Source organism: Chiloscyllium plagiosum, chromosome 1 (assembly GCF_004010195.1).
Source record: "Chiloscyllium plagiosum isolate BGI_BamShark_2017 chromosome 1, ASM401019v2, whole genome shotgun sequence".
Classification (NCBI taxonomy): domain Eukaryota; kingdom Metazoa; phylum Chordata; class Chondrichthyes; order Orectolobiformes; family Hemiscylliidae; genus Chiloscyllium; species Chiloscyllium plagiosum.
The window spans coordinates 52,446,753-52,458,309 of record NC_057710.1 but is presented as its reverse complement, the minus strand read 5'-3'; the positions used below and the strand labels follow the sequence as shown (position 1 = coordinate 52,458,309).

General features: G+C 41.4%; 1 long non-coding RNA gene across 1 annotated transcript in view; it reads right to left on the bottom strand.

Moving 5' to 3' along the window:
• LOC122555379 overlaps positions 1-11,254 on the bottom strand; it is a 16,579-nt gene extending 5,325 nt beyond the window's left edge. The window contains exons 1-2 of the long non-coding RNA XR_006313254.1: positions 11,182-11,254; positions 4,765-4,839 (exon numbers count right to left, since the gene is read on the bottom strand). This is a non-coding gene — a long non-coding RNA (uncharacterized LOC122555379). The remainder of the gene's footprint in view (positions 1-4,764; positions 4,840-11,181) is intronic.
• Positions 11,255-11,557: the final 303 nt, after the last annotated feature.

The following is an 11,557-nucleotide window of genomic DNA, read 5'->3' as shown; positions in this document are numbered from 1 at the left end:
GCCAACAATGTTGGCATCACGAACCTGTTAGCTGTAGTAACTGGTTGAAACTTTATTGCTGGAACTGCACAGCAGGTCAGGCAGCATCTAGGGGACAGAAGATTCGACGTTTCGGGCACATGCCCTTCTTCAGGAATGAGCAGAGAGTGTTCAGCAGGAGAAGATAAAAGGTAGGGAGGAGGGACTTGGAGGAGGGGAGTTGGAAGTGGAGGAGATGCGGTGGAGGGCACCGTCGACCACGTCGCCTTCCTGACCTGCAGTCTTCTTGTTGACCTCTCCGCCTCCATCCTACTCCGACCTATCACCCTCACCTTGACCTCTTTCCACCTATCACATTTCCAACGCCCCTCCTCCAAGTCCCTCCTCCCTACCTTTTATCTTCTCCTGCTGAACACTCTCTGCTCATTCCTGAAGAAGGGCCTGTGCCCGAAACGTCGAATCTCCTGTTCCCTGGATGCTGCCTGACCTGCTGTGCTGTTCCAGCAATAAAGTTTCAACTTTGATCTCCAGCATCTGCAGACCTCACTTTCTCCTCCATTGAGGTCTTTTGTAAACGTTGGAACAATAGAAGCATGGATGGATCAAACTCCAGGATTTCAGTTTAGCTTTCAATAGCTGTTGGAGTTGTGAAATCTGCTACGCGTCTCTGTCTCTTTGCTATGGCTAAAACCTTGCATGTAGACAATCTAGGTTACTGACTTTGCCTTTGTCAAGAGTGTGTCTATGGGATGTTACTATATTGGAACAGTTCATGAGTAGTTTATCATTTTGTTAAATATTTTGATAGCTACAGTTAAGCCAATTCATTTATTTTTATTCTGTCTGCATTTTGACAATAATGTATGCATAAAGTGTGATCTGGTTCACGCCTGATATTTGACCAATCGAATTGCATACAGAATGCAGCACATTGCATTTGCCTTTAAAAGAAGCAAAAGTTAGGGTCTAGGTTAGCTCCTTGACATGTTTTGATGGTGTTTGGTCTCATCCAGAAGAAGAGAAATAAGATACATGCATCTATATATCAGTAAGATACTGCACCAAGAGATCAAATGGGTATCTTTTTATTCATGGACTGACTTTTAAAATTTTTTTATTCATTCACAGGATGTGGGCATCCCTGACCAGGCCAATGTTTGTTACCCATTCCTATTTGCCCAGTGGGTAGTTCAGTGTCAACCACAGCATTGGAATCACACATTGGAGTCACACATAGGCCAGACCGAGTAAGGATGGCAATTTCCTTCCCTAAAGGACATTAGTGAACCAGATGGATTTTAACCAATAATTTGACATGGTCATCATTAGACTCCTCTTCCAGACATTTGTTGAATTCAAATGCCACCATCTGCTGTGGCAGGATTCAAACCCGGGTGAGCAGAATATTACCCAGGTCTCTGGATTATTAAGTGAGTGATAATACCACTAGGCCATCGTCCTCCCTGTAATCTATTATGATAAAGTGAACGTAACAGGGTTGCTTTAATTTTGCAAGATCTCACAATAGTAATTGTGATTAACTTCTTGTTCATTTACAACAGTAGACTTGATTGATGGATGATATTTTCCATCTTGCTGAATTAATAGAACAAGCAGACGGAGCCTTAATTTGATATATTATCTGCAAGGTGACATTTCTGATACTGAAGTGCTTGACGTGCAACAAATTGAAGTAATTGCTTGGATTATGCAATCAAGATTTGGAGAGGAGTTAGAACCCACAACTCTCTGACCTGAAAGTCTGAAGCCAAGCTGTTACCCTGAGCAAATGATTGTAAATGGGTTGTGAAGATGTGTGTGCTATTGTGCTATTATACTTGATTACTCAATGTGAATTGGAAAGAATTTTGCAGAGCTTTGGACAAAAATGTAACTCTGCTCAGTGAAAAGCAAGGGACAGATCTTCCTGACCTGGAAGCAAAAGGCCAGAGAAGAGATGTGTAGTTAATTAAATCAGAAGAGAGGGGATCAGAACCGCACTAAAATTTCATCTCTGCTTAATTTAAGTTCTAGATGGGAAGGCCCAACACACTCCTGCTGTGCTGCTAATTGAGGCCAATGAGAGGTAAATAAAGGTCTGCTTTTGGGTTTATTTCAACTTCGGGGGGTGGGGGTGGGGTGGGGGGTGGGGGGAATGAGAGGAAGAATCGGCCTGCCTGTCTGGTTCACTGATATGGGCAGGCTGTCACTTCTGTGGTCTCTCAATCTGCAATAATCCATGACCCAGGAAAGGGCAGCACATAGGGCAGAGGTATGGTCACAGAAAGCCAATCTCCTGCACTTACTTCTAACCTCCACAATCCCTCCCTCCTCACAGTACCCACCTATGCATAATATTCTGACTGCTTCTTCTGTTAATTCAGGAAAATATCATCTGTCAATCAAGTCCACTATTGTAGATGAACCAGACGTTAATCACAATTAACAATTATGAGACCTTGCTAAATTCAAGCAACCTGCTACATTCACTGTATGGCCCAGAGCAGAGGATGGTGGCGAGAAGTAATTGAGGTTGATTCTGGGAGAAGTCGGCTCAGTCACCACGACTGAGAAAGCATTGCAGAGGACACGGTGCTCAAAGGGAGAAATGGTCATTTTGGGTGCGGTCATTTTGGGGAGGGACTGTGAGGCCACAATGCTGCTGTTGAGGTCAAAGTGTAAGCTTTGGTGAGCGTCTGGTTTTGCAGAGAAGGGTGAGCAGCATTAAGGCATAGCAAGATAATGTCTTTCTTTTTGTTCTCAGTTGCTAGAGGGTTCATAATGCGGTGAAGTGTTATGCTCCTCCTGTGAGAGGTGGGAGATCAGGGAGAGGTCAAATGACCCTGACAACAATGTCTACAGGAAATGTGTCCAACTGCAGCTTCTCTCAGATTGCATGGATCCATTGGAGCAGCAACTGGACTCAGTAAGGAACTTACACGAGGCAGAATTCTTTTGTGAAAGAAGTTTCAGTGATGTGGTCATTACAAAGGATCAGCCAGGAGGGGCAGGCAGGCAGGTCAGGAGTCCCCTGTGGTTATTCCTCTCTCAAATAAGTATATCATTTCAGATGTTGTTGTGGTCTCTCAGGGAAAAGCCACAGCAGCAGTAGGATCAGTGACACCATAACTGGCTCAGTTATACAGCAGGGAAGATCGAAGTGTAGACCAGCAATAGTGATTGGAGACTGTATAGTCAGGGGCACACAAGAGTGTTTTGGTGACTGCAAGTGAGACTCCAGGATGGTCTGTTGCCTTCCTGGATATCCTTCAAGGATATTTCTGAGTGGACATAGGACATTCTGAAAAGGGATGGTGATCAGCCAGAGATCATGATCAATTTTGGTACTAACTATATAGGCAGAAAGAGAAAAGGTCCAACAAAGGGAGTTCAGGAAGTAGGGAGGCAGTTGAAACGCAGGATGTCTAGGGTTGTAATCTCAGGTTTACTCCAGTGCCACATAATAGTGAGTCCATCAATAGGATGATAATATAATTGAATGCATGGCTAAAGAGCTGGTATAGGAGGGAGTCCTTCAGATATCAAGCAATTGCGATCTCTTCTAGGGCAGAAGGGACTAGAGGACAGGTTGTATGTAAACTAGAGGCCACTGATATCCTGGCAGGGTGGTTTGCCAGTGCCATTCGGGAGGGTTTAAACTAATGTGGCAGGGGGTGGGAACAAGTGCAATGAGGAATGATTGAGAAGATAGAGGTTACATCAGGTGAGTCTAATTGGAAGAACAGGCAAGTAAGGGTTGGGGGATTAGTGGTCTGAAGTGTATTTATTTTAATGCAAGAAGTGTAGAAAGAAAGGTATATGTGTTTAGAGCCTGGATTAATACATGGAACTACAATGTTGTAGCCATTTCAGAAACTTGGTTATGAAAAGGGCAGGACTAACAGCTCAACGTTCCAGGGTTTAGATGTTTCAGGCATGATAGAGAGGGATATGAAAGTGGCGGGAAGTTGTGTTACTGATATGGAGAATGTCACAGCTGCACTAAGAGATGCCATATGGGTAGAGCCCCGGAATAATGAAGGTACAGTCACTATGAGGTGATTGTACTTTAGGCCTCCCAGTAACTAGAGGCAGATAGAGGATCAAATATGTCGGCAGATCAAGGAAACAACAGGGTTATTGTACATGGTGATTTTAACTTCCCAAATATTGACTGATACATCCTTAGTGCCAGGGACTTAAATGTGACAGAATTAGTTTTGTGTATCCAGGAGGGCTTCTTGAAGCAATTGTGCAGTTCAGCAGGACCATGATAGATGTTAACTATGGAAAATGCTATCTGTAAAACTTATTATGGACCAGAGCAGCCACCCCCTCCACCGAAATCTAGTAAGGAGATAGTCCAGACCATTTATATTTACTTAAAGGCAAGTGTAAGGTTCTGTGTTCCAGATGAGATCCCCACTAGGCTTTAATCAAAGCACACTGCTTAACTGCTAAGCATCAGTTATTGCCTTATCGGCTGCATCCCACAAACACACCCTTGATAAGGCAATGTAACAGAACAGTTAAAGCTCTCACGTGCTGTCTCTCTCCAGTTCCACAGAGCAAAATTCTGAAAGAAATAGTCCACTTCTTTTTATTTCAAAGAGGAAATCTCTTGTCTGAGACTTTAGCAGCAGAGAATATAAATATTTAGCTCAGCAGCAGCAGAAACCTTTTCACTAATTGGAAGTAAAGCCAAAAAAAAACCTTCCTGGCTCTGTGTAAGCCCAGACCACACCCACTCATGCTGCTTTTGTTTCAATTTAAAAAAATACCTACCAAGGGATATCTCCAAGCTGTTTACCAACTGCTTGTTTGAACGAGACATCCCATCACCACTGCAGAAACACCACTCTGCAAGAGAAAGAGGATATAACACATCTCTCTTAAAGGCACAGTACAGTCATACATTCCTGGCAGAGGGAAATCTCCCCATTATTCCAATTGATAAGGAATTCCTGGCCATCACCAATTCAGTTTGTTACTGAGCCAGTTGATGCATATTATCCTTGAGCTCATTGTGAGTTAATTATGGTTCGGTGGTGATTTGGAATCCACGCAGCTCTCCAACCCTTTGGAAGGCCAGCTCTCAAACTCATTTTGCCAGTGTCCACCCAGAGATGGAGGTGAAGCAATGAATATAGTTCCTCACTATCAGGCATTCTGTTCTCCTCATGATAGAGAAGTGCCTGTTAAAAATACTCCATGACTAGTGGGTGAGAATACAATTTACCATATGCATTAGGAGATTCTAATGCAGATTTCATATTTTTCTTGTCTGAACCAGGCCTGAGGCCAACAAGAAAGCAAAGTGGGCTGAGTTTAAAACCAGCCAAGAGAACAAGTCCGAAAAATTGCTGGCGGTACGAAAGGAAATTGACATACTGACAGCATGGAATGATGGATATCAAATTCCCCAGCATGAAAAAGAGAGACATTGATCTATTGTTTGAAATCACACTTTTTAAACAGTTGTTGTTCATAGACTAAGTGGTTGCAACACCAATTGGGCAAGCTGTGAAAATCTTAACAACATTTGGTAACAAGGGGTTACACAGAGTCAATACCTTAGCCTTCTTTGAAGAGGACCAGAAAAATCCAACATTGATTCAGAAAGTCCTAGAAGATGTGCTGCATGTGAGAATCAACTTTAGAATTCATTGCTAAGAATTGATGTCCTACAGGCGAAAGCCACAAGGATCAATAACTCAGTTTGTCAGTAGATGCCATAACAAGCATAATAAATGTGACTTTTCAGTGGTTGAACTGTGGGAGCAGGTAGTCAAGTTAGTGATTGCCTCAGCACTTATTAAAACATTTCAGCAAGTTGCCTCAGAAGAAAAAGAAAGGTCACAGCATTGATTCACTGCTAGCACATGACAGTAAATATGAAGCCACTGTAACTGGACAGTAACATCTATAAGCATTAGATGCAGCAAACTGCAGCCAGGGCTGAATAAGAAAGAAAGCTGTGCAGCAGTGTGATCTATCGCATTCACATGAAGCTGTCTTTCATTTCAAGTGTTGTATAAAGTGTGAGGTATGAATGGACACTGGGTGCACCCATTCAAGAAATCTGCTCCAAAGATGCAGCCAGAGGCTACAACAGGATAACCACCAAAGAAAAGACAGAACCAAAGAGTGTTCTGCAAGAACACATGCTGGTACATGAGGATCAGAGCAAATCAGCCCCGAGTCAAGACCCAGAGTGGGATAACTTTCAATTACAGGATGAACGACCTTTCCACAATGTGAATGTAACACATTGTGTGGACTAAGTCAAAATGTGGAAGCTTCTGCCACAATCAACATCATTTTCCTAAAGAAAACTGGCAAACATTCTTTCAAACCAAGATTGACACAGGAGTCAGTGCAAATATTCTCCAGCCTGAATGCTGAAGTGCATGTACCAGGATCATTGAAACATAATGATACAATCAACAACGCTAAATAAACTGCACATAATGGGTCACCATTTCCTTGTATTGACACAGTTACAACAGAACGCAGCTATAGTAATTCAACATGGAAACCACAACAATTTTATCTGGTAGACTCACGCGGACCAGTAGAGGCAGAACTATCATCATGTACAGCTCTCAACATCGTGAAAAGCCATGAGAATTTCAAAATACTCATGATGACAGAATGGATGGCACAGTGGCACAGTGGTTAGCACTGCTGCCTCATAACATCGCAGACCTGGGTTCAATTCCAACCTCAGGTGACTATCTGAGTATGGCATTTGCACATTCTCCTTGTGTTTGTGTTGGTTTCCTCCCACAGTCTAATGATGCTTCGGTTAGGCGGATTGGCTATGCTAAATTGTCCATGATGTGCAAGCTGGATTAGCCATGGGCAATACATGGTTAGGGTGGGTCTGATGGACGGTTGGTATCGGCCACACAGCCTGCTTCCATACTGTAGAGATTCTATCCTATAAGAGTCTGAGAATGCTTGCACTAGGCTGGTCCAGAGACGTTTAACACTTCATGAAGTTTCAAAGGCAATACCGTATTGCGCCTCAGAGAAGGTACAATTCTGTCAATTGGCCCTTTCATAAAATGCACGCAAGAGGGAAATGTTTGCATGAGCTGAATGACATAAACATGATAGTATCACCCTCTGTGTAGATTGCCACCACAGGCTGTTTTAGATTACCTCCTGTATTTAATCAGGCTGCCCAAGATGTCTAAACCTCTGCCTGAAGAAATGCCCACACACAAACTTCAAAGACAAGAGGAATTGGATCCTACATTCTAAGGAAATAGATTCTCTCTAAGCTGGATGCCAACTGTGGATATTGGTCAGTACACTTGGCCAAAGAACCTCAGAAAGTGCCTTCCTTCTGAATCCCGTTTCTGGAGACTTCCTTCCAGGTTATCCATCAGCCGGGAAACATCTCCACATCTTTGGACAGAAATGTGCCTGGGCATGTATGTGTTGCTGATGATTTGTGGTAATGGCAAAACTAAAGAAGATCATGATCAGAACTTTCATCACTCATGACAGTGACTCACTCTGAAGAACTTGTTTTCAACAGCAGGATGTACCAGCTGAATGTAAGTCAGATCAAATATTGTTGTGCTGTATATTCAGGGTGTGGAATCAGTCTTGACTCAGATAATGTTAAAAATATAGGGCAAATGTCCAATCTGCGAGACAAAGAAGACAAACAGGTAAGGCTTGGAATTTTCAATGTCTTTGGCACCATGCAATCTGAACTTTTCTGACAAAGCATCATCGTTAAGAAAGCTTCTGAAGAAAGACATACAATATGTTTGAACTGAGTGTCTCAAATGAGTGTTGTCCACAAAAAAACTGCACCCTTCAGTGCTACAACTAGGAGGAAGACAATCCTGGAAGTCTAGCTTCAAAGAACAGGTTTGGAACATGCATCATGCAAGATGGTAAATCAACTGCATTTGGATTCAATGGTCTACCACATCCAATTTCCTGGTATAATGAGATTCTGTATGTACCTGTTTGCTAAGTAATTCACCATGGAAACTGATTACAAAGCATTAGAAATAACTTGCTGCAAAACTGTTGACACGGGCACCACAGAGCCACTGGTAAAAGTACACTGATATGACTTTGCATCTGCTACAAACCTGGCACTCAGATACACTGGAAAAGCGCAGCAGGTCAGGCAGCATCTAGGGAACAGGAGAATCGACGTTTCGGGCATTAGCCCTTCTTCAGGAATGAGGAAAGGCTCTGATCTCCAGCATCTGCAGACCTCACTTTCTACTCAGATACACTGAGCAAATAACCAAACCTGAACAAGGTTGCACATGTTCTGTTGTGATTACAAGTCGACAGTATAAACATTGAGGTGAAAAATGTGCTCAATATCAAATTATTGCATTTTGGTTGATGGAAGTCTAACAAACTTCAATATGGAAACAGCTAACAATCCACACTGAAGATACTGTGAAACATTATCATTGATGGGTGGCCTGACACAATAAAGTGGTGCCAGACAATCTCAGATGCTTTTGGTTTTACAAAGGTGTCTTCAATATTTTGAGAGGCGTTATCTTCAAAGGAAAAGAAGCACTTGTGCCCAAAGCTCTCCTCCAGGACATATTGTCACAATTTTATCAAGAACATAAGGAAATAAGGACATAAAGCCAACAAGATGACTATCACAATGTGGTTTATTGGCTAGGGATTAATGACAACACAGAAACGTTAGTGAGGATATGTGAGAGATGTCAGAGCCACTAGCCAATATAGAGAAGGTCTGGTCTTTTGCCATGAATGGCAAAAACTTCATCGTAGTTAAAAAGTATTTCTTCAAATTTCTAATTGTCAGGCAGGTAAAGAACACTTTAGGTGTGTTCATGCAAGACACATTGAGTGCAATAGTCAGTCTGTTCTGTACCACCTGAAGAAATCACTCCTGAGAATGCAGTATAGAGGCAGAGCTTTCAGTGATAAGTGTGCCAAATGAGGCATGAACCATGTGATGCCCTCAAACATTACACCAGATCAAATGGTTCCACTGAGTGAGTCATTCACATTGTTAAATCACTCCTTCTGAAATTCAGAACAACAAGCCAGGATCTTTGAATCATCATGTTCTACCTTAGAGCTACACTTCTGGCTATGGGATGACTATAGCCAGCAGAGACCATATTGAGAAAGCAAGTGCTTATAGCTTTGCCAATACACCAACTATCCGAAATTCTAGAAGGTAACAATGCACTTTTCGGAAAATGAGGAAGGATGAAGATGGAGTTTGACTGACATGGAACTATCTCAACTGCACATAGAACAAAAAGTCAGAGTCACATGGCCTGCAATGAGAAAATAGTTACTTGCATGATTTTCCAAAGTGTGTAGTGAGCCACATAATTACAAGAAAAATTGTAGACTTCTCTGGCTATTGGGGTCTTTTTGTGATCTTTAAATTTCCTGTTCATTAACACCTGTGTGTATCCAGGATGCTAATTGTGATGTGCATGGACTGTGGTTCAAGTGCAGACCTCTCACCTTCAAGTCAAAAAATTGTAAATTGTAATCAGAGTTGAGCGCAATAATGTATGCTGACTTTCCGGTGGCAGGGCTTGTTGAATTGTTGAAAGTGCTTTTATTTTGGATGAGCCCGTACACTGAAAGGCTATCTGTCCTTTCATATGCACATAACAGATCATACTACACTACTTTGGAGAAAACAGGGAGATTATTCCTGGCATACAGTCTGACATTTATCTGTCAAACAACTTCACAAAACTAGGTTATCTGGTTATTTTCACAATGCTTTCTTGTGGGAACTTGCTGAGTGTAAATTGTTTGCCATGTATTCTGCATTACAATAGTGATCAGACTTCAAAAATACTTTCTTGGCTGTAATGTGTTTTGGGGCATTCAGCTATCATAAAAGCTGCTGCTACATAAACGCATGTCTTCCTTTATTTCATTCTCACAGAACTCACAGTAGTATACTGCTAATTACTCTTTCTTACTCATAACGGGTAATCTTACGGTTCCTTCAGTATCTCTCTCCACTGAACCTGCAATCCGTAAATAATTATCTGGAGTTTCAGATGTATAAAGGATTGTCTGAAAGAATGTATTCTTTGAAAGCAATTTATTCACTTCTGTTATGTTACTAATTAACTGAGCAGCAGTGATATGTCTCAAAATAAAGCATTAATTGTCAAACATCAGTGGAAAAAAGAGTGGCCCTTTGGGAATTTGACAGGGAATAAGGAAGCAAAAATAAGTAATTTACTAGGATCCACATGAAATATAAAGAAGGGCATTACATCAGCGATAGTGAGGGCCTGCACAGGATTACCTGACGCTGAGCCTGAGGATGTAGGAGGAAGGGGGCAGGGACACACTTGGCTGAATACAGTCATGGAAGAGGTAGGAGGTGTTCTCCGGTCTGGTTTCAGACAGATGGATAACTACCCAAGCATTCTGCTGTGTAAGTTAGCTGGATGCAAATGAGCAATTCACTGACTGAATTTGTCTCCTTTGGATAATTTCCTCCCTCTACGCAAGGATGTTTGCACTCAGATTGTAATAAGATGTGAGATGGTCTGAGAAATGTTAAGCAATTGTCCAGTGTCCCTCATATAGAATTGTTCCACATTCTCTACAACTATGTTTGTTGAACCTTATTTATAATGCTCTATATCAAAAGCAGCAATTAGCTGGCTTCCACAAGAGATTAAAAAAATAGGAAAGTTAAAACATCAACTTTTAAAATTTATTGATTTGATGGATGAGATGACCATTTGCTGGATTTTTATAAGCATCATGAGAAAAACGTCAGGCTAATATTTTGTAGGAGAACCATCAATTTAAACAGACCTTATATATTTAATGTTGACAGTTTAGGTGAGGGTTTGAGCATGGTCAATATGAACCACATTATGCAGTTTGAATTTGCAGTTTTATAAATAAATAATAAATCTGGTTTTGGCAATAAATATATTTCTTAGCTTTATATGCTTTAATATTTAATGAAATAGGCATGAAAGTGTATAAATAGTAAGGAAACAGCTGTAATTTATCCCATATGTTAGTGTGAATGAATAGGAACACTTGAGTGTGACAGCACATTTGCCTTGAAACATTTGCATCAATTTTTTTACCAACAGTCTTAATAATAATCACTTACAGTTTCCAGTCACACATTTTTTCTCCATAATTTAATTCTTAGCGTTTTACGAGTACCTGTAGTCACTGCTAATTTCAGCTGCCAGTCTGTCAGCCTCTGCAGTGCCACAGCCTGCAGTTTCAAGCCCTGTCATTAATCCTTTTGGCAAGTGGTTAGCAGTGAGCTCTGTTGCAATCCTGCATCAGCTGCACCATCTTGACAGCTTAATTGAACCGTTTTGTTAAATCTCATCTGAATGCTTAAATGATATATGTATATATTTTATATATATGATTTTTACTCGCACATTCTTCAAAACCTCTATAATATATTGACGTCACTTGGCGTAGCTGTCAAATCGGGTATAAGGTGTACAGTCATTACTCCCTTCTTTTTCGAATTAGCGCAGAAATGTGGTCACACTACTGTAGCCAGAATTTGAATTGCTTCAGG